Source organism: Harmonia axyridis, chromosome 3, assembly GCF_914767665.1.
Source record: "Harmonia axyridis chromosome 3, icHarAxyr1.1, whole genome shotgun sequence".
NCBI lineage: Eukaryota > Metazoa > Arthropoda > Insecta > Coleoptera > Coccinellidae > Harmonia > Harmonia axyridis.
The window spans coordinates 23,655,702-23,680,684 of NC_059503.1; the positions used below are offsets into that span (position 1 = coordinate 23,655,702).

Sequence of the window (24,983 nt, forward strand, 5' to 3'; positions counted from 1 at the left end):
ATTTCTAATCTGATGCGGTTATTTATTTATTTATTTATTTATTTATTTATACATGTACAGTGTGTAAAAATAATTAATAACTGTCATAAATAAGTGAATGTTGTACATGATAAATAGTTGTCGTCAAATAATACACGACTTGTCAGAAAAGTAAAATACAAATATGAAGGCAAAAGCCAATATCGACAATGGACTAAAAAGGTGAGTATCACATAATAAATACATCACAGATAAAATAAACATTAAAACTCTTCGAGTTTATAAATAGTCTTTCTCAGTAGTAGTTTTTTCACATTTTTACTGAATTTCAGGTCATTCAAACTCTTCAGATTTTCAGGCAATTTATTATATAATTTCAGTGCGATGTGATTTGCTCCCTGCTGCGCTTTCGCTATTCTGTTGAAAGGAATGCTAAGTAAATGCTTTCTTCTGGTGTTGTACTCGTGGAAGTCGGCGTTGGTTCGAAACTTCTCGAGATTTCGGTGGACATAAGTCACGGCAGCGAGGATGAAAACCGAAGTGCAGGTGAGTATACCCTCCCTCCTGAAAATATCTCGACAACTTTCTGTATGATGTATCCCAAAAATAGCCCTTATGGCCTTCTTCTGTTTCAGCAGAACCCTCTGTGCATCACTGCAATGTCCCCACACCAAAATGCTATATATCATTTTTGCATGAAATGTCGAGTAGTACACGAGTTTGGCTGTGTCACTGTTGGAAATAACTCTCATTCTTTTTATTAAGTAGATCGAGGTCGAGAGTTTGCTACATAATTCGTCTATGTATTGACTCCAGCTTAATGATGAGTGAAAGGTCACACCCAGATATTTCAATGAATTATTTGTTCTTTCTTTATTAGTGAACAAGAGCTGCTGGGTTTTATTTTTGTTCATCAGTAGACCATTCGAAGTGAACCAACTCTGAGCACTCAATAGCGATGTTGATGTTTTTATTTCAATAATATTTTTACTTCTCGACCTATTCATGAAAGCCGTGTCATCTGCATAGCTGCAGAGTTGATCCGCTTTCAAGTTGGCATGTAGGTCATTCGTGAAGACGATAAAAAGAATCGGACCCAGAATCGATCCCTGCGGCACTCCCACATTTATTTCCTTCAAATTGGAAACCGTTCCATTCCACCTCACTACCTGCGACCTCTTTGCTAGGTAGGAATCGAACATGTTAAGAGCTTTTCCTCTTATTCCATAATATTCTAGTTTGTCGAGGAGAATTCTATGACAAACGCTGTCGAAAGCCTTACTCAGGTCTATGCAGGCCAATTCCACTTCCTCATTATTATTATAAGCCTCGATTATGGTGTCCATTAGGTCTATCATTGCTGAAACAGTTGACTTATTTTTTCGAAAACCGTGCTGTGAGTCATGTATGAACCTATTGCTCTCAAGAAAACCCACCAATCGTTCTTTTAGGAGTAGTTCGAAGAGTTTTGAGAAGGCTGGCAGGATTGAAATAGGCCGATAGTTTGAAAAATTCTCAATTGGTTCTCCTTTTGATATGGGTGTTATCACTGCGACCTTGAGTTCTTGTGGAAATATCTCTTGTTCGAAACAATCGTTGATCATCTTACACAATGGTTGTTTAATGTGTGGAACAATTTGCTTGAGGAGCGCCACTGAAATGCCGTAGAAATCCCTCGTATGTTTGTTTTTCAGCTTATTTGTTAGTATCATGATTTCTTCCTCTGTTGTTGGTTTCAGATACATAGAGTTCATTGTATTTATTCTGAGATTTTTCATCAGAACGCTCGAACCATTCAAAGATAGGTCAGAGCGACGTCGCGCAGCGTTATGAAGCGAATAGAATTACAAAATGAATATGAAATTCTCATCGGAAAAAGATGAAGTCTATATAGAGAGACAACATCCACCTTTTTATAATGTAGGACGCAGAAGTTATAAAGATTTGGTAGTCAAGAATAATATTTGGAAAGAAACAGGGGTGAGAATGAAAAGAACCGGAAAGTGTTCATTTTATTATTATTCGATCAGAACACTACAAGTTATGCAATTAAACAGAAATGTGCAAATGTATGAAACAAATTCATTTTCTCTAAAAAATCTTGTTTTTTTAAATGATGAAACACGTCGATTTTTATTTCGACGTTTGAGACGTGATACCTTGTTACTACATTTTTCGGCTTATTCAAGTGAATAAGATTGCACTCATGCAAATTTCGATGTTTTACCACTACAACTTTTAAATCAGTTCTCTTTTTCTGAGAAACTAACAAGACTAGTTTTAATTTTTGGCCACCTCCTTTTATTTCCGAGTTATAAGCAAAAATTTGTAATATAAAATTTTTATCTCCGATAATACTGATGACAGAGCTCTAAAATTAAAACATTATACACGCACTTTTTTACGTAGAATTTAGTGGTGTGCTATTCTTTTTAGTTTTAATTACGAAACTATGACTTATGTTATGTTTTTTTTTATGGAAGTACTTGATTTCTGTGCCATTTTTTGATAGTTTGATTTTTACTGAATCAAATATACACCATCGTATGGTTTGTCAATATAATTAATAGAAAATGATCAAAATTCTCATATTCCTATGGTTTGGTGTTACAAATGAAATCGCGTTTTTATTCCATTTTCAAAATTATATATGATATAGGTATACATTTCTTATAAAAGTATAAAAATCATCAAAAGTTTCAGTTTCACACGGCATTTTATTTATATGATAATCCGTGATTTTCTACTCACAACCCTACAAGGCATCGCATCTACAGTGTCCCAAATTCGATGCTCACTTGAAGCTTCCCGAGGACTATGAGACCTCCAAGGACCCCCGATTTTTTATTGAAATAATGATATATTAGAACGCAGATCATGGATATTATCTTGATTCGTTTTTTGCTAATTTTTTTTTAACCTCTTCGGGAAATAACACTTCTAGAAACTTTTTTAACTAAATTACAATTGTTTCGTTGCCTGTGTGGTATGTAGCGCTTTTTTTTTAAATGAACGTCATCCACATCAATATTTTTCAATTCCCGTCATAAAAATTTGTCACAGCTCGGTAGCGCAATCTATTCACCCTAACAGTTGCACCAGCTTCATTTTCGAATAAGTAAGGTCCAGTCACACCACCAACCCAAAAACTGAACAAAACTGTGACACATTGAGAACGCACACGGTTTCGATTCTTCACATTTCTAACTTCTAGCAACAGCTCATATTTTTTCACAATTACCCTATTTCCGTCCGGGAAGGTGCTTCACGACGGCCCAAAAGTGAGTTTTGAGAACTATTTTCGTAGCAAATGTCAAAAATTTCACTGCGTTGTTGAACCGTGTATTGTTCCATTTTAAGTAGTTTTTACTCGTCAAAATTCAAAAGATGGCAACTGCCCAAATAGCGGGTTATTCGAAATGAGACCTCTTATTGAATACAGCAGAATGACGATCCATAAGAAAATATAACTGTTGTTGTTCCAAACGAATGAATTCAAAATTCACGTCTTCTTCACGATTAAGTTGTAAATTCATGTCAATCTAATTTCCTCCCCATCTACCGGAATCCATGCATGCTTATTTTTCTGCTTCGAGAATTGGGGAAAATGACATCTCTTATCGAATATTCCCTCAAATTGCGATTGCCAGATGGATACTGGAGGCAATAAAAATTGTTTATCGTGAATATCATAAATTGAAATGAAATCCGGACGTGTCTGAGCTCGAATCATTTCATACGTTTTGACGCCCTTAACTCAATAAAGGTATCTGGAACCTCCCAATTTCGTGAATATAAAAGTCTCTGAGGGCTCGCCTTTAGCATTCTTGAAACGAAGATTTTCTGCCCCAGTATAACTTCTAAATCCACACCAAGAGAGTTTGCATTTGAAGACGTAATTAAGTTTCTTCATCACTTGCAATGAAAGTTTTATGGAAGTTCGTGTTTCCATTCCTGGTTTGTTTTCTGCGGTGAAGTTTTGGGGAAAAATGAATATGAATTCGACAATGTTTCCAACAACTCTAGAACTCTGGAACTTTTTTGTCTGAACACCTCAAATTGAGTGCTTTCAATTCTTAATTCAAATATCATAAAATATTGAAAATATTTCGGAGTGATAATTATGGAACATCAAGGAGAATGATATTCACATCACCAAGTTCTTTGAAAAAGTGCCGATATCGGCATGAAAAAATAATGCAAAGTAGCAGGTCCATTGTTTCCAATTCTTCCGATGGTAGAAAAAGCTGAAATACCCAGCAATGCCATGCCATGACAAAAGTTCTGATTGAAATTATGCAAGTATTAATTTAATTTCGTGGTCAAGACTGGAGAAGAGTGGATAATTAAAGTGGATTTTCTGTGATTGCAATTAGCTTTTACCTTGTACTATATAATCATCTGGTATTTTTTCCATTTCACTTGAATCTATGAGAAAAGTTAATAATAAAATAAAAGTTCATAATAAAAAATGAAATCTCACTTCAGGAATAGACAGAAGATTGAAGGTGACGGGAAATATGTTATAGATGAATGTCCAACGGAATTCAGGATTGAGTACCCAGAAGTTCCCATCCATTATAAATGTTTTCGTGAAACCGGCAGCGTGGAAAGGAAGAGTGAAAGTGGTCGACAAACAGAAAGAACACCAGACTTGATGATGACTTGAAGATAACATGGAAGATGCTCTATCATAAATATGAATACTCATATAGGAAAACAGGGAGAGATGACGCACCTTTTGTAAAATTCGCCGGAAATCTACTGTTTTGAACTGATCGTGGTCCTAAAATCATAAATAATTCTTTGGTTATTAATCTTTTATATTATTACATCAACAAGAAAAAAACTCAAATATTTTTCTGAAATAAAATAAAATACAAAATTTTGATTTTGGCAATCTCTCCCGCATCCCGTGGGTGAGACGACGCATTGGGTTTGGGAGAGATTGCTCAAGGGGATTCACATAACATGCTTACTTTTTGGCAATTGTTTTATTCCCACAGGGCATACAGTGGTTTTTAAAGGATTTGCACGTGTCATAAAGCCACCTGCGTCAATCCACGTACTGAATCCATTCCACTGTAGATTTGGTATTTTCGTACAGCTCCAAGCAACCTAAGCATTCATTTTCGTCAAAAGTTTCGTCGTCTATGGATTCGTTTTCCATCGCACCATTTTCTTCAGATGAAGAACTCACCAAACGTCGTTTTACACGTTTTATTCTAGCAAGGTTGTTCGTCATCAACTACTTGGGTATGTTTTTTCTGATATCTTTTGTGATGTATTTCTAATTATTTTTTCTGAGATTTTATTCTTTTTACGATTTCCTACTTTTTTCCTCTCCAATCTTTTTTTATCTGCAATCAGTCAAGTTTTGTGCAGACAAAAGCTCAAGATATTTATGCGCCCTTCTTTGTTCATACCTTCAGCTCGGTACATGGATAAATCTTTGGCCTTTCGAATGCTCAAAGTGGGATTTCTTTTTGAAAATAGTGTGAAAAGTCGGTATTTTGGGACTGAAAATAAAAACTATTATGCGTCATCTGTCCCGAAATATCATGCGTCATATACCCCAAACCCATGGGATAGATGACGCACCTGTTTATGTCACAGAAAATTTCGAAAAATAGAGTTAGCTTAGTTAATATAGCTTTTATAATAATCCAACTTCAAACTAAATTCGTCAGAACGTCCACTTTAAGCGTATTTCTAATTAATAGTGGATCAAACTAAACACCTTGCAATCTTTTTAGGTACTTACCAACTATATATCACCAAATATCTTGTAAGTATATCTCACTTTCAGTATGATTTTTTTCAAACAGCAAGAGTAAACCGTCTGTATGCACCTGTCTTGGTCAACCGGCGCTGCGTGTACCAAAAACGCGAATTATCGAATTGAGTCGTCTCTCCCGCCGCGTCATCTCTCGCTGTTTTACCCTATACAGTTATGTGATCTCCAAGGGTACAAATTGCCTTTTCACAAACAGTGCTTTCTTCACTTTTTCAACATACCCAATCGACTTCTAAGCTCCAATAGATGGACATAAAGAAGCACATTTTATTCTCAGTTGTCGAAACTTGCGAGTTGATCAAAGCAAGTTTAAGAAAAGGATGTTATTCCCATTGGTTGGTAAAAGAACTTCGTATGATATAATACTCGACATTTTGAATGGCAGAATGGTAGGAAGCGGAATTGGAGTCGTACATATAAGTTTCGCTCTCCATTTAACTCATGAATGGAAATAGACCACAAAAAAAGGCAATAAAAGTTGGAGGCTATATTTCTGCGACCGACGCTCTTCCCTAAAGGCGAATTTACTTAAATCGACATTAAATTCCCCGATTCCAATGCTTCCCCCCTCTATTTGGCTGCGACAGCATCTCGATGCCACATTAATGTACGTTTCCTTCGAAGGGAGTTTCATCTGTTCTCAAAACGCTATTTCGTATAATTTTCCTTCATCGAATCCAGACAAATCAGCCCAATTGATTACCTCGATAGCTGAATTTCCGGATACGAAAGTAATACGTAAATTACTATCGGATGTTATAGAGAGAAAGCTGAGTCAGGAATTTTATCGTCTGGTATGAGATAATTGATTGTTTTCGATTTGCAGTTCATAAAGATGACGGCATATTTATTATTTACTATTACTACTTGGCCGAATATATAGACCTCCTTTACCGTTAACATCCCATTAATAGCAATTTCCATGACCTCTCATAAAACTTTAATAATAGGGAACCGACTTGCAGTAGGAGCTTTGAGTGATGCAACATGCACCAATTGCGCACTGGGAGATCGAAAAGCCGTATACAGAATGTTTCCAAATTGGGCGTGTACATTGGAGGACGTTTCAGTATGACTGATTCGGTGTCGTTCAGGCCATATTTAGTGATAATCAAAAATCAACAGTTTATGAGATATTTGAGTTCTTGGGATTTTTAAAAGATTTCTTGCCTTTTTTCTTCAATTTTTTTTACCTTTACCACATTTGATTATAATTTTGGATTATTTTCGTGGCCAGCGAGAAGTCCGGATCGAACACCGATAGAATAGACGAAGCAGCGAGAAGATTGAGAGTAAATTTCAGGCGGAAAGTAACAACTGAAGAAATAAGAAAGAGTGTACGTGTTTGTGTAAGGAATGGTGGAACATAATTATGAATATATTTTCTACTGAAATTTGGAGTTTAATGTTTAATTGCATTAAGAAATATTCAATTCATTACTTTCCTTTCTTTGCGTCTTTTCCCTATCAAATCAAAATCTGCTGAACAAAACTAGTGCCTGCATTCTAACGAAAACTTTTTCAGGAAATAAAGAAGAAATTTGGAAAGTTTTTTAAATGATTTTGTGATACATAAATTGTGGAATTCCAAAGTTTCAGGCAAATTTTTATTAGAAATTTGCTATTCTTTTCTTCTTATACCAACTTTCAAATCATACTTATTCTTATTCAACATCTAATACAGCATAATTTTGCTTTTTTCATACATATCATATTTTTTTCTGATGAAAATAATCCAAAATTCAAATCAAACTCAGTCAAAATAGAAAAAATTTACGATAAATGAAGTAAGGTTAGAATAGTTATTTATAATACAAGTGCAGAAGGCATTGATATTCTTCCACGAGTTCAAAATTCAAAAACGAGCCACGAAGTGGCGAGTTTTGGAATGAACGAGTGGTAGAATGAGCCTTCTGTACGAGTATTATACATTATTTTCTCTAATTCATTGCATTTTCATTGAAATTAATGAAATATTTCCATTAATATATTTTAGTGATTTTTGCATTGAAAAATGTTGGTTGGCAGAACTGATTTCTTTAAGGCAAATTGATGAATTGACAGATAAAGCCGTGGCGGAAAGTTCGGATAACCAACATAGAATAATCAAATATAACTATGAAAACTGTGCGTTTCTGATATATTCTCGCACGATTTTGTTCTACAAGATGTGGAAGAATGAACGGAATAACCACAGAATTAGAGAAACTTTTTAAGAAACTCAACATCTCAAGAACTCAAATATCTCATTATTTCCGGTTATCAATAAATATGATTTAATCGACGTCAAATTTGAAAACACCCTGAATAATCTGTATATTTCTCACATAAACTTATAAACAGTTATGTGGTCTCCAAGTACGCAAATGAATGAAAAAGCGCTCAAATGCTTTACGTCAGTGCTTTCCTTATTTTTATTTGGATATTGTGTTTGTTTATTGTATGGATCTGAGTACACTATCAATGTGAAATTTTTCAGGAAGCTTGAAATTATTATTTTAAATATAAAAGCAAAATCAAACTCAGTTGGATCTGTTCACAAAGAATTATTGAGATTTCTTTTTCAAGTCTTAATCTTCTTTGTTTTATGCGGTCAGTTTGAAAGTCTGCAAGAATTTCAAAAATGTTGTATAGAATAACGTACATATTCTTGCATCTTGATTATCCAATTGTTTTTCTTCATATTTTTACTTTCAACGCATGTGCGTTACCATCAACGTTACCTACTTAGATTTTGAATATTGTTTGAAATGATGGACCATTGTTTTATATTCAATGAACCTAAAGAAATGGTTCCAAAGCCAAAGTTCAAGTGAAGCATTGTTGGACGCTACCAACAAAGTTATATTATCCCATCTGATAGCCAATATTTATTGAGGGCACGGCTTACGGAGAAGAAGATGTGATATTTTGAATAGAGCATGGAATGTAGCAATGAAAATGTATGTCACTCAATATTGAATGAGTCAATATAGGTAATGTTGACACATATATACATACGTCTGGCAAATATTCACATTAGAACGGTTGTTCTGTTGATGATTTCAATCTAATCTGCACTAATGGTATAATGTTTCCAATTATTGTAACTGCACAACTTACTTCTAAGAATGATTAAAACTACATGCTACATGGGGTAGGTAAGGAAGAGATTCCTTTGAATTCAAAGCCCAAATGAATCTTCAATTTGGCAATGGTCATGTAATTTGCTTGGAATAGAATGCCATATATATATTTTAGTCAATTTTGAATGGGAGGGTGGTAGATCTAATCTGTCTAATGCTTTTACACTTCAGAGTGCTCTCGTAAATACCAATCTCTGAAGTTTTTGAGTTATGAATTTTTGAAAATTCCATTTGGATTTCTCAAAGCATGCCTCTAGTTCAGTGAAAATAAAATTTTGATATGATTTTTTGTGTTGATTTATTCTATGACATATGAAATAATCAACCTGTGGATTTCAGTTTGATTTATGGTCGATCCAAATATAAACTGAATCTGAAATGCATCGTGTTGAAAATCATCGAAATGAAAGTTTCTGTAAGCCACCTTCAGAGCCTCATTAATTGCTGCATACAAAATTTGGTGTAGTGTTAGACCTGCCTCAAAAAACTATATGAATTCTCTTCATTGACTGGTATGAACATTTCTGAAATTCATATCGAAATATTTAAAGCCAACTGTAGTAATATAACCTTTGACAAGAAATTATAGACTGATTTCAATGAACCATTCAGAGCAGAAATATATTCAATGCGATAATGATCAATAATTCCTTTCCAATTCACATCGCTCAACGTTTCAATTGCAAATTCGCAGAAATAGACCAAGCATATGTATAACACGTAACATGAAATAATATAATTGCTTTAGGAATTGAATGCAATATCAATTTCCATCAGAACTGGGGAATGAACCTGTCTATTCATAAAAAAAATTACATAGCTGGGATCACGCTATTTATTGTATCCTATACCAACAGCTTGGACCAGACGTCTGCAGATTTGATCTCCGGTACAAATGCAGAAGATACAAATTGATGGTACATTTTCCAGTTCCTTTTTTGACAGATCAAAGACTCTGAAAGCTGAATATTTTTTTGATGTTTAATATATTTTAAATATAATTATTATATATTTTGAATATTTAATTTTTGTTTCACTTTTTCCAAATTTTATGCATTTTTGAAGGATTTTCGTTGCACCCTGTGGCATCCCCATCAACCCTCTAAATTTTTTGAATAGGGAAAGTGGGTCATGTGGTACTTTTTTGGCATCTTTGTATCTCCTTCACAGGCGTGCAGAAATTTTCAAGAAAAAATTTTTTTTTTGAAAAATTAGTTAGTTCAAAGAGGTTTGCAGTATGTGCACACATTCTATTTTTTCACGTGAGTCGACTTTATTTCGGTGACAAATTTCATCAGGTACCATCGTCTTAAATGAGCCAAGTCAAAGTGCACATACTAAAAACCTCTTTGAACTAACTAATTTAAAAAAAAAATTCTTGAAAATTTCTGCAAGCCTGTAAAGAAGATACAAAGACCTTTCCAAAAAAGTACCGCATGACTCACTTTCCCTATTCAAAAAATTTAGAGGGTTGATGAGGATGACACAGGGTGCAACAAAAATTCTTAAAAAATGCATAAAAATTTGGTAAAAGTGAAACAAGAATTGACCTGTTTCAGGATTTTGTTGCCAAATATTTTTCTTCTGAGAAAATTAATTTGTTCCATAATTTTGTCGCGCACTGTATATAACCTTGTATTATAGTTCGAAAATGTGCCCTAGAGTGATAATAACATACAGTTTAGTCGTTAGATTCTATGAGAATATTATATTTTGCAACAAGTGGAGGAAGTCCAACTTTTCTCGCGAGTCTGGAAGTTTGTGGCACGAGCCTGAAAGTAGAGTGCCGCAAACACACGAGCGAGAAAAGGACTTTCTTCACATGTTGCACACTATACTTCTCCTACAACTGCACAAATTTCAATAATTCAAGTAATGGACTTGATTCAAATCAAAATGACCTTCGTTGACAGTATGTGCTAATTTGTTGCGTTTCCATTGAAACGACTCAAAAGCCAAATTTCATTGGTGTACCAAGCATGAGCAATACATAGTTTTGAAATTGAGTAAGCTATGAAGAATACGCTACTTTCCATAGCAGTTGTAGGAAAATATCTTTAATTATCGATTAATAATTAATTGATCTAATATGTAGAAGTTTAGTGTGAATTGATTTTACTTTTTGTTTTTGCAGATTACAACATCGTTGAAACGACTTTTGTTACTTCAATAATGTTTTCATGATCATTGATGATAGGGTGAATATCAGCAATTTTCGATTTTCGTTCATACATCTAATAATATCCAACTCCAAAATATCGATATGCATTTTTCAGTGTTTCCATTTCTCTGAATGAGTGTTCAAAAAAGTGCTATACAATTGAGATCCCCTCGTTAGACATCTAATCTGATCCATCCTTTACATCTCATCTCCCCCCTTTCTCGTTTATGGACTATCTCTAATGGGATTCTAGTGGAACAAAAGATTAATTTAGAACACCCGAATATCGTATATACATTTTTTCGGGGAATAAATTAGAAATATGTTGCTAGAAATTCCCCATGACCGTAAGCGCCCCGGCCATTAGATGATTGCGAGAAGTTCAAAAGTTACCCTAAAAACAGTAAATCACAATTATAAGCCGCTCGAAGGGGTGCTTCGGCGCCGTATATAGAGAAGATTCGCCCCTGATGATGTGGAGGCATTTGAGTCATTTAACATGATGACAGTAAATTCGATTTGTACGTCTACTTGAGAAATTATTTGATGGAGTGTGATGTTTGAATTTGTTATTTCCGTTGTTAATCTTATTATGTTTGGATATTATTTAGATTTTTTATGATTTGTGTTATACGAACGGACAGTGGTATGAATAATGCTAGAAGAACTTCTTTCGCATTGTCATTGTCGTTTCTTACAAGCCATTGACATTTTACGAGTTATCTCAATACATTTTCCGTAAAAGTTTTTGCATTTTAATGATCATTCTAAGAAGAAGCCAGACGATAAAAGTTTCAGTAAATCATTGATGTGAAATCAGGAGTTTTTGACGATACTGCAATATTCATTTGAAAGCCACACTGGCATTGTGAGTAGATTAAACATGGAATGAAATACTCATTTACTAGTTTGTTGAAATTTTTTAGTTCCATTTAGTTTGTTTTCAGTGAACTAAATTATGTTTAGCGATTATGGCAATGTATGAAAAATAGAAATAAGAATTTTTCATAATGAACCGCTCTAAATGTTACAGAATTCTACAGAGAAGTTTAAATTTAATTGACGTCCAAAATCTAAAATTGTCAAGCTTTCATTCCCATAACATTAGGAATAAGAAAATATTGTCAATTCCCAAACTTAAGACATCAACATTTGAAATGTCACTTAAGTACCAGTGTATTAAGATATTTAACCATCTATCTAGTAACATTGAGTCGCTCAATTTAATTGAATTTAAGAAAGTTGTCAAGTCTATACTTCTAAAAAAGTGTTTTTATAGTGTTAATGAGAACTATAATGATGGCTTAGAAAATGTCTGAATTGTTATTATATTTGCATTTTTGACTTATCCTATACATACCTTGTTTTTTATCTAAGAGGATCAATAAACCATTATTAGATATTATCATTAAATCTCCGAGAGAACAAATAATATGAAATGATGGCCGCAAACCTAATTCAAGTTTAGATTTCTGGAAAAACTCAACAACAACCAACGTATTCTCCTGATATGACCACAACCGAATGATATTTCTGCCAATTCGAGGCTCTAGTCAGTTGGTAAAAGTTATGCGAGAATTTATATGCATAAATTTGAACTCGGTCGGATCTGTTGTTACGGAAATATATCGGGTATTATTTATTATTATAATTTTGAATTTTTTTTTTAGTAACGCGAGCAACATGAAATTTTGCATGACGAAAAAATAAATAAAATAAATGACTTTAATCCACCAAATGATTAAGTTAGATTTTCCCATAGATAGAGGAAGTATACGCAATTTTTCATGTTCCCAACATGGTTAGATTATGTAGTCGAATGTGGAAAGTGTATAAACGATTCCCAAAAAAATATACTCTTTTCAACGAGTATTCCAAAACGACCTGCCTTGTTTTCAATCAGGTTAGACTCATAGAGTAATAAACACAAATAGAGGGAGTATGGATACGCTATTTTTACATGTCCCCAACATGGTTAGATATATTTTCAAATCCACAATTTCACAATATCATTATGAATGTATATTATTTTGAATGAAATATATTTAGTTGAGTGATTCCCGAGTAGATATGTGAATTTGAATATTTGGAATCCGATATTTTTTCTAATTGTCGAATTTATAATAAGCAGAATATTTATTATTTTCTATATCTACCTGCTGAAATCCAAGGTTTGGCAACTTTTGCTCTCCTAGTGTCATCGGTTGTTGCAAGTCTTTTGGCGCGCTTGAAGTTTGTTTTCTGAATTTCTGATATATTGAGGTATTTATTTCAATATATTTTGAGTTAATATATGAAACGTTAATTGACTATGGGATATAAGAACTGCATTCTTTGTGGAGAAACTCGCGAAATGAGTGAAATATCGTATCACTTCTTCTTCTTGATATGTAATCATTTTCGCGAGTTTCTATGTCAAATTTGATTGTTCATGTTGGGGACAAAATGTGCATACTGAAAATGACATATGCTCTCTCTATCTATGTTTATTATTTTGAGGATTTTCCCAATATCTCTATAAAATGATACATAAGATTATAGAGATATTCACTGCTTTCTTATAAAATAACTATTCGAAATTTTACGTGAAACTTCGTAAAAAATTACATCCCTAAATATGTATTTGAAAAACACAAAGCTTTTGAATTTCCGTCAGTGTTTTCTCCATTTTACTTATATTCCATACAATCAACAGAACCATCAACAACTCACTGCATTCAAAGCTGCAAATATTGCCCCATTGCTATATCGATTGACATGTTTGCACTGATTGGTATTAGGAGCTTCTTTGTGAACGGACTGATGAGTATATAGGAAACGTCGCGTTGGGTTTGACCATATCAACTAGCAATTCTTTGATGGTAAAATTGCTGTATCGCAAAAACCTTCCAATCTATTTTCCTGATAATCGAAAGCGACTTCCTTGTATTGAAACAATCAATGAGGTGATCGTTGTTGCATATTTGAAATCACTTATAATTCAGAGTGATTACTGATGTAGAACTCACAAGTATATGAAATGATCCAATAATTTTTATCATGCTAATTGTAACAAATATTAAATGTAGGATCCAGTTTATTGTTCCCTGTAAATAATTGAGATGGTCAACCGGATCCTTGGAGACCTATTAGTCTCTTCAAGTGCCAAGGGCACGACAAATTCAATGAATTTACAGGGAACGAATTGTTATTGTACATAATGTGAAAAGGATGTGTTATTCTTCGGGGTGTCGAAGAATGTGTTATGTCGGTTGTAAAACTTAAGAGATTTATGGGGTTGGGAAAGTTTCAGAACAAGACGGTTATGCCAGATGGTTACATCTGTTTTCTCAGGTTCTAGTCCTTCTAGAATATTCGATTTACAGGAATCCGCGGAGATCTTTGGGGGCGGTACGGCAAAAGCCCTTATTGGACTAGGGGGATGGTACCTTCCCCTAAGGGTGTGGTCAAACCGAGAGAGGTCTATATTCGAGAGAGGGTAGTTCCAATCAGCAGGGAGCAGAGTTCAGATTAAACCGAAGACGGGTACAGACGGTACAGTTCAAATTAAGCCGAAGACGGGTAAAGTTGAACTTAAGTCTAAGACGGGAGACAGAACAAGTTCGGTCGGTCAACTTAAGACGTACGACGTAAAGACGGTTCGCGGACTACATTAAGACGAGTCGCGAACAAATCAAAGACGAGACGACCGAAAACTCGAAGTACGAGGAAGACGTGATAAACGAAGACGTTTCGAGTAATTAAACTAGTGTTAAAGACGAAATTCAGTACCGTAGTGAAAAACTTGTTAACTTCTCAATACTGAGTTTGTACTGTATAATTGTGACTTTGTAAATAGATATAAATAATTCAAGAAAGTTTAATTATTACAAATCCAACAAAGTCACGGAGAAAAAGACGAAAGGCCAGGTAATCGAATCATATTTCTAGACGATCGATTAACCAAGCCTACATAAAATATGATTGAATATCTCTGCACCAATTGAAACACAAACAATTTTGAGCTTTTGAATGCCAAATTCAATATTTCAATTAATCAACTGTTCAAATTTCAAAGAATTAGTTCACATTCTATAAAGCACCAAATTTTCGTTCAATATTTCCCATAGTTTGGAATCAAGAAGGTGATTTAATCCAATTGTAAATGTTGATTTTTCAATTAATATTGAAATGAAAATTACAATTGTTTTAAGTAATTATATTGATATTCATACAAATTCAATATCAAAATGATCAACATGATACTGAAATGAATTCTATATCAAAATGGACAACACAATCCACGAAAAAGGGGTTAATGAACAAGAGTTAATTAAAATTCGAGTGCACACTCCTCTAGGATAACCTTAGAGGCATGTTTTTGTACCAAATTCCCCTTTTCCACTTCGGATGTGTAGACAGAGAAGTCTGTCAGTTTTTACATTTTGATTCGGCCACCTTTTTTCTATGGGTAAAGGGTTTGAGCAAATGGGATATAAATCTTAATTTTTTTATTTGTCACTAACTTTTTTTTATTTGAAACATTTCATTCACCCAGTGAACTTCTCCAGATAATAATCTTTTTAGAAGTAATAAATGCAGGTATTACCTGCCTCATTACCGAGCCATCAAGCCAATTCGAAGGAGCATAAATGGAATCTTCTTGAAAAATTTTCGGTCGGTAAAATTTTGTAATTCGATTCAATTTTTTTGGTAATGTTTGCAATTTTTTGTGTTTTGAATCCCTAGGCAAACCAACTGATTTGAAAATTAAACCTTGTATTGGATCGATCCTTCATATTCTTTCAATAACTTTCCTTGAATCATTATTCATTAGTGCAATAGTTCCGTGAAGATTTTTAAGATTTTTATGAAAATGTGTTTCAAACTAAGGAGTAATCTGTTCAGCAGAAATTCCAAAACAGATTTCACTCAGACGTTCATGTTTACTCGGTATTAAGATGCATCAGTTTGAAAATTTCATTCTTGATTTATTTTGAGGAAATATTTGCGAAATATACCCTTCTTTGTGGCACATTTTTCGAATTAATGAACAACAAATACGTTTATTATGCAATAAACAAATACATAGGCTATCTTGAATTCAAGAAATGTTAAAAAGGTATCGCTGAAAAATTATTATTTTTTGTTAGTATGTGAATAACGATTGCAAAGCTACTTCAAATGTCTAACTTTTGCCGAGCTTAAAGCTGATTGAAAGAACATAATTGCATTTAGTTGAGTACTTATTAATTATTTATCAATATACAACATAAAGACTCAGAAACGAAAAAAATATTGGTTATTCGTTTCCAATGTCATTTGAATTTACAGACAGACACTTCTTGTCAACTGTTGTATTCAAAGACCAAACACTTGGAGATCCGCCTGCATCAATTTTCCTTCATCTGAAGAACTTTGCTTACTCATAATTTTGACCAGTTTCGAGATCATGCAACTCACATTGAGAGTTAAACAAGGAATATAAGAGAGAATATAATAGAAAAATTTCACGTCATCCCCCTCAAACTAATCAACATAATATATTAAACCTACTGATGACCTATATTTGTGTGTGAAAATGTTAACGCAGTAAACATTGACGTTACTAGAGTTGACTCATGAGGGGGTTACCCCCACTTTGATGAAGCAGTCTTTAAATTTTTCAAATTTATTTTTTTTTGTTGGTACTCACAATTTTTCTAATTTCTTTTAATCAATGGGGGTTTATGTCACTAAGAAACCCCCCTTGTTACACCAATGATCGTTTGAGATCGTTACCAGCATAAATTAAAAATTACAGTATTATGGGTGAAATGTTATGTTTTTAAAGAAAACAGTTCAAAAATAATATCGGTAAATTCATCGAAATAAATTTTATACTTATTCATCTCTTCAAGAATCAACTCGTTTCATGTTTTCCGCAATAGACAAATCTTTAATAGGATCTTCTCCCCACTAGATCGTCCCTATCTCCACCATATGTTACGCAATAAAATGAAATATGCCATTGTCAACATGACAATGCGACTCAACATACTCGCATCAAACTTTATTATTGTTGCAGAAGTACATCACATAAATTCTCGAATGGAACATTGCCCTACGATGATATCTTCTTTCAAGTATTCCCTCAGAAGCCATATATATATACCACCCCTCAGATTACGTTCGGAAGAGCGACTAATTTCTGGAGTCCGACCCAGGGCATTGTTCGAGAAAATCGAGGACTGTGGAGGAACCGGGATTGCGGCAGCTCTTTAAGCATTGATCCATCCCATCCCATTCCAACAATTAGCACAATTGCAATGGAAACGAGCTACTTTATACAATATGACCTTTCTGATTGGAGCTTCTCCGTGAGATCGATAAATGAGTTAAGTACCTTAGCTCGGTTTCCGGAAGCGCATCACAAAGTTCAACGATGTCCTTTGTTTCCTCTCCCTGTCGGTTTGGTATCTTACTTCACATTCGAGTTGATTCCTTTTAGATTTTTCACTGAATTCTAGATTGTATAGTTTGTTATTTAATTTCTGTTCGAAAATGCTTCGTTTTCCGAAGTTAATGTTTTTGTTGTGAAATAAATATATCCGTTGGCGAAGGACCAGGTAGCAACCTAATGAAAAAATTGTTACTGCTTAATGCTTTTGAATTTTTCGTATTTTGTAGAGTATAATCTCCTGAACAAGAAAGTATATGGGTTCAACTCTATTCTATGACTAGTTTTCGAGATACTCGGTGTCGAAATTTGAAAATGGCATTTCTTTAAAGTATCATTTCTCGTAGGAAACATTTTGAATGAAACACTTTTGCACCACACATATTGCTTACCCATAAGTTAATAATTTTTTCTCCGATTCATACCAAATATTGATTTTGCAGACACATATCGATCAGCAAAGTATTACTTCTCTTGCCTTGGCAGCAAAGTGATTATTCTCAATGCGAATAAAACGAGCTACTTTATACAATATGACCTCTCTGATTGGAGCTTCTCCGTAAGATCGATAAATGAGTTAAGTAGCTTAGCTCGGTTTCCGGAAGCGCATCACAAATTCAACGATGTCTTTTTTTCTCTCTGTCGGTTTGGTATCTTACTTCACATTCAAGTTGATTCCTTTTAGATTTTTCACTGAATTCGAGATTGTATAGTTTGCTATATAATTTTTGTTTACAAATGCTTTGTTTTCCGAAGTACGGGGTGTCGATGTTTTTGTTGTGAAATAAATATATCCGTTGACGAAGGACCAGGCAGCAGTCTAATAGAAAAATTGTCATTGGTTGATTTTTTTTAATTTTTCGTATTTTGTAGAATATGACTTCCTAGATAAAAAATTTATGGGTTCAACTCAATCCTATGAATAATTGTCGAAATACTGGGTGTCGAAGTTTGAAAATGGCAATTCTGTAGAGTAACATTTTTCGTTGGAAAACATATTGAATAAAACTTTTGTACAACAAATATTGATTGAATCATTTCAAACTGATTTTTAGTGAAAATATCGTTAGCGGCTGGAAGACTGAGTTCGATAGCCATTTGATTTATAATATATAATAATATTGTTAGCTACGGGGAGAGTCCAACATTATTAACGATGAAATTCTAATTGAAAAGTCATCCATGAAATATTCCAATTTTTTGCCATTACTCTAAGTTTGGTTACATTATTATAATGTCAAACAGTGTTGGCTTTGCTATGACCAGTTTTTGAGATACACAGGCTAATATATTAAGAGGAGTGAATTATAATTACAAAGTTGTCAAAAAGTGGCATTCAATGGAAAATTCATACAGAGTAACGGTAAGAGTGACGTTGGCGTTTACCTATACGTATTTTGTCCTTGCAAATGAAAGACATATTGTACTGGGTGTGTCAAATTTAATGCAGATTGAGAGCATCTCGAGAACTATTAGAACATCTTCTCTGGTCTTAGCAAAGCCCATTATGTTTGATATTATAATAGTTTACTACAAACTCAGGGCCGGCGTTAGGCGTGAAACAGTGAAGCGATCGTTTCAGACACATCCATTTGAGGGGCGGCAATTCGACCCAGTTTCCTGGCTGCCTTTTATATTCCATCTTTGATTCTTAAAAACAACATTAGTTTGTTCCGCTCCGCTGCGTTTGTCAACATTCCCTGGACAAAATCTCCAAACCAATTTAAACATAATTCCCTTTTACCCTCATTGAAAAAGGGGTAAAATCATTGTATTTCCCAAAGACGAAAAACAACACTACTTTCGCTTTCGCATTATTTAGAAGCCGATGTTTACATATTCAACATATGGAACATTTCTACGATTTGGTTTTGATTCTGAGTGAGGTCATGTTTTTGATGCCTTTTCAGCGTGAAATTCTCTGCTCCAGGCTCCAAAATAACTCGCGCCGACCCTGCTCAAGCTGAGGGTAATGACAAAATGAACGCTTTTGAAGGGAAAGTCCTATTTCATACTAGATAACTGATATCGGTATTTGGGGGCCAATTTTCATGAGAAATTCATTGGGGAAAACCAAAACCGCAACTTCAAATCGTATCACCGTTACATTGTTATACAGTTTCGATCTGTTATGAGTATCATATAAACTATAAAAATTACTGAACAATGTTTCAGAATTTGTCGAATACCTCGAACAGAAATCAAGATATAGCAAAATATTTGAAATTTTATTTGTCATTCTTCAAGAACAATCCGTAACTCGAGAACGAATCAAGATATCTATGATCTACTTTCTGAAATCTTATAATTTCGAAAAAACGTATGGGAAGTCCTTGAATATTTTTTTCAAGTCTTATAGTTCTCGAGATGCTTTCAGTGAGCATCGAATTTGGGACACCTTGTATCGGGTGTCAGAAATTCGTTGTCTATTGAGGGGATATCAGAATTTCTTTGAGCTAGAAAAAAATGAATGCCACATTTTCAGGCTCTAGTTTTGAAAGAATTAATTTGATGAAAAACCGCAACCTCATAAATTCAACAGTTTTCGAGCTATAAGAGAAAATTAGAGGATGGCGTGAAATGAAAGGTTCTCATAACTTCTATATTATTGGTGCTATTGACATTAAACAAAAACATCATACAGGCACTTTTTTTAATAGAATCCATTGGTGTAATAATTCATTTTTATTGCCATTAGTTCGAAAGTTATCATACAAATTAATGTTTTTTTTTAAATGTAAACTATACCAATTTCTTGCAAATGAAGTTGCTTAAAAAATCATCAAAAGTTTCAGTTTCACACGGCAAATCAACCAACTTTCTACCTTAGGGTTAGGTGAACTGACGTTTGGGGTATGAAATACTCCAAACGAACTGAACCTCGCCCTCTATAAATGTTAAAACAAGTGTATTCAAACTTATTATTATTATCTACGAGTATAATAAAAATCTGTGAATGTCATATAATTGAAATATTCGGTGGCCATGTTAATATCACCAATAATAAAGAAGTTATGAGAACTTTTCATTTCACGCCATTTTGAATTCTCTCAAAAATCGATCCCAAAAATATGCCATTCATTTTTTTCTAGCTCAAAGGGATTCTCAGATCCCCTCACTAGACAACTAATTTGGGTCCCCCGATAGATAAACGAATCTTCTGTGAATGAAATCTAGTAAGTGGCTTTCACGTTTTTTATTAGAAGAACATAATCCTAAAATTCCTCTAGCTCTACTCTTCAGAAATTTTAAGAAAAACAAAAAAATAAAATTATTTCCAGTCACTTTCCAAGGAAAGGCGTGAGAGCTTCAGTTACATGAAAGACCCCTTTAAGAGATCAGAAAATTCCCACCCTACTGTACAATTTCATTTGAGCAGATGTAAAATAGAAAGAAAAACAACAGCCGTACCGGCTTCCAAAATACGAGTAAGAAAATATAAAGATACAGAATATTTGATGTTCGAAACCTTTTATGATGCATTCAGAAAAATTCACCGCGCTTAACAATCCTCACAGATCCTGTTCGTCACACTGAGAAACGGTCCCTATCCAGTCTGGGAACAAGAGAATCATATCTGCAGGAAAGATCTTTGCATCTGTTAATATTTAAAAAAGGCATTTAAATAACGAAGGCGCATGAAAGGGCGAGATGGTAGATAAGGCGAGTTGCGTGCAAGAATGGGGCCATGCTATTCCACCTTGTGGTAGAAATATCAGATAACATTGAGCGGCACTTGGGGAAGAGAATATGGTACACATGCTGTTCTTTCCGAGTTTGCATGAGGGTTTTTCTCGGTGCACTTGACATGTCTAGTCTCTTCGTATGAGAATATGGCGATGCCATTGTCTTCGAATTTCGAGATGAGATTTTCAACGACAATGCTGATTACTTCAATCGTTTCATCGATTTGCATTATCGATAGGAAATTCGTAAGGGTTGTGAGATATTTAGTTATTACCAGCAAAGTTTTTTATTTCTTCCCTTAGACAATCGTTGATTTGTACTAGGTGTTCCTTAATTGGAGGTACAAACGAAAATGACAGTTTCCTCGGATTATTCTAAGGAAAAAAGTCCTATAAACATTGCCTCGCAAACGCTTCGTTTTCAAGATATAGGGTGATAATGTTTATTTTTTTTCAAGTTTTATTGTCATATCTTCTTCCCTCCACAAGATATTCATCTTAAATTTGGCATAGATATTTCAATTTGAAGCTTGCATCATGTGATTTGCTAATTTTGAATCCAAATCTACAAAGTGATATTTTTTCTGGAACAGTGCCCGCTTTTTTCCTCATTTTTTTTTTGTGGACAACTGGTAGTTAAGAAAAATGTGAAAGCTTTCCAGTACTACAATAGTACGACAGAGTTGTAGTTATATTGTATCTGCTACCAATTCATAGAAAAAAATTTCAAACAATTTTTTAGTAATCCTCAGGAAAATCCTAACCATTTTTAAGATCCAGTTAGAAAGCTGTGATGAATATTAGGTATTAAATTTTGGTATTTATACCCAATCTGTAGCGAAGATTTATGAAGATGCGATAAACAGGTACATATAATAAAAGTTGGACTACAAGAATCACCCCGCAGCTCGAAAACAAAGCGTTTGCTGTACTTGTGATCACGTCTTCGAAAAACAGAAAACTTTTCTTGCAAAATTGCTATTGTTTCGTTGTTTTTGTGGCACATAGCCACATCAATATCTTTCAATTTCAGCCATAAAAATCATTAATCGAAGCCCAATTCCCAAGTTCGATAAAGAATCCACAAAACTGTGGACACTAAGGCCTACAGCAGCAATGGCTGCTTTCAGCGGAAACAGCTTGTTGCAAACCGGATCCCAATGCACTAATAGATCATGAAGTGATCAGAAAACGGTCAGAAAATTACCTTAAAACCTCTGCTCACATCTCTAACTTGTCTCAAGGTTAGCAACATTTATACTTTTTTTAGAAAGCTTATGAAACAAAGAGTTTTGGTACGAAATTTGTTCACCAAGTTCCATTAAGTTCTTTTGTGTAATACACAGCTGATTCGAAGAAAATTTTCAAAAAAAAAAGTATTGGCCACACGAAACCAGTAGTTTCTGAGTTGGTATAAGCTTAAGGCGACCATTCTTGTTTCTAAAGTGAATCTACATTTATCAGCATCAATTGAATTTTAACACTTCAGTAGTTTTTACACAATTAAAACTCAGATATTTTCTGGAAAATCGGAAAACAACTATAGCTCAGTAATTATCCACTTTTGACCCCTAGTTGACAGGACTTAATTCGTTGCAATTGATCTTTTGTATAACCCCTTCAAAAGATCACGTCGAATTACCAAATACCATGCATATACAGGGTGGCCATTTGAAAACGAAACAGACGAGATTACAGACGAAATAAAGTTTTTCGATAGAAATGGTCGGACAGGTCGATTTCTGTTTCGAGGGGGACAACTTAAGATGTAGGTTACGGACGCATAGCGCTTCAACCCTTGCTGCTACAACCCCCACCCCCAATTTTTGAATAGGGAAGATGGGGTGAGTGATACCTCAATTTAAAGGTATTTTTATACTGATTTCAGTACAGTAATTGTTTTTTCATTTTATGCATTTATACCTTTCAAATGAGGTATCACTCACCCCATCTTCCCTATTCAAAATTTGGGGGTGAGGGTTGTAGTAGCAAGGGTTGAAGCGCTATGCGTCCGTAACCTACATCTTAAGTTGTCCCCCTCGAAACAGAAATCGACCTGTCCGAGCATTTCTATCGAAAAACTTTATTTCGTCTGTAATCTCGTCTGTTTCGTTTTCAAATGGCCACCCTGTATATTAGGGAAGCAATTGCGAGCTTCGTGAAAAATTTCGATATTGATAGCAGCGTAGGAAGCATAAAAATTCAAGCAAATATCGAAAAAAAGATAGGAAAGCGCTCAGAAGCTCCTGACTCCACATCCGTGCTTTCCACATTTTTTAGAATCTATATTTTTCTTTTCATGACCGTTATGTTTGTGCAGAATTTAACTCCTTATCTGAGTAATTTTTTCGAACATAGTCTAAAATAGATTTAGGATGCTTCGGAGAACTAAGGGTGCCTCTAACCATTTTATGTTATGTTAATTTGTGAAGATATTTATTCAGACTGTAGTCCTTTTAAGCCCTTATAGCTTATCAATTATGAGCAATGATATTTGAATATGAGATATTTCAATTTGGATTTCAACGTTGCAAAAAAGTATCGCTTGAAACAATTGATGAATTGATATTTCAAACGGTTTAACTACAATTTATTGTTGAAATCAGAGTTTTTCTCGACGTCCTAGTGAAATGGTCAGCCTGCTTCTGATTAATTAATTTCCATACAAACAGATATATCGAAATGAAAACAGTTTTGTTGTTTGAGTTCGTATTCATAAAACTCGATATCCGATTTTAGCCTGAAGCTTTACATATCGATTACATATCCTTTCTATTGTGAATATGACGCAAACAGTGTTATTATTAATTTCCGGGTATTATTGTGTTCCTTGGTAGGAACAAAATGTAGAAAATAGAACTTATAGGGAGTAGGTGTAACTGCTAAATCTGCAATTTAACACTTTGACACAACAACTGAAGAGGAGCTTCCATCTGAATAAAAACCTATCCTTGAAAAGTTTTCCGGAAAGTTGAAGAAAAGGTATGGACGTAATTTGCAAATGAAAAGACTACCCAATAATATTCTTTTGAATTTTGGTGAACTTCCATATTAGACGTGAATCTTGGAGGAATTGTTATTATCACTCATTTGGTGTCGTTTGAGCCATATTTAGAGATAACCAAAAATCAACAATTCATGAGATATTTGAGTTCTTGTGGTTTTAAAAGATCTCTCACCTTACTTCATTTTTCGTCACTTTTTTCCCACGTTGACCAAATTTGATGATAATTTCGGATTATTTTCGTGTTCAGTGACAAGTCAGGATCTAACACCGTTAGAATAAACGAAGCAGAGAGAAGATTTAGAGTAAATTTTCAGGCGAAGAGTAAAAACTGAAGTAATAAGAAAAAGGGTACGTAAGTGTTTGTATGAGGAATGGTGGAGGTCAATTCAAACATAATTTATGAATCCTTTTTCTACTGAAATTTTGAGTTTGATTGCAATAAAACAAAATTTAATTCATTACTTTCCTTTCTTCTTTCCCCTCTCAAATAAAAATATTCTGAAACAAATGTAGTGCTGCATTCTAACGAGAACTTTTTTAGAAAATGAAGGAGAAATTCGACATGTTTTTAAAATAATCTTGTCATACATAAATAAATAGTGGAATTCGAAAGTCACAGGTAAATTTACATTAGAAATTTACTATTCTTTTCTTCAAATATCAACTTTCAAATCAACCAATTCTTATTCAACATCTAATACAGCATCGTTTTGCCTTTCTCATACATATAATATCCTTTTCTGATGAAAATATTCTGAAATTTAAATTAAACTTGGTCAACGTAGAAAATATAGACAATAAATAAAGCAA

General features: G+C 34.0%; 1 protein-coding gene across 1 annotated transcript in view; it reads right to left on the reverse strand.

The window, feature by feature from the left end:
• LOC123675620 (MAM domain-containing glycosylphosphatidylinositol anchor protein 2-like) overlaps positions 1-24,983 on the reverse strand; it is a 158,888-nt gene that overhangs the window by 64,847 nt on the left and 69,058 nt on the right. The window lies entirely within an intron of this gene.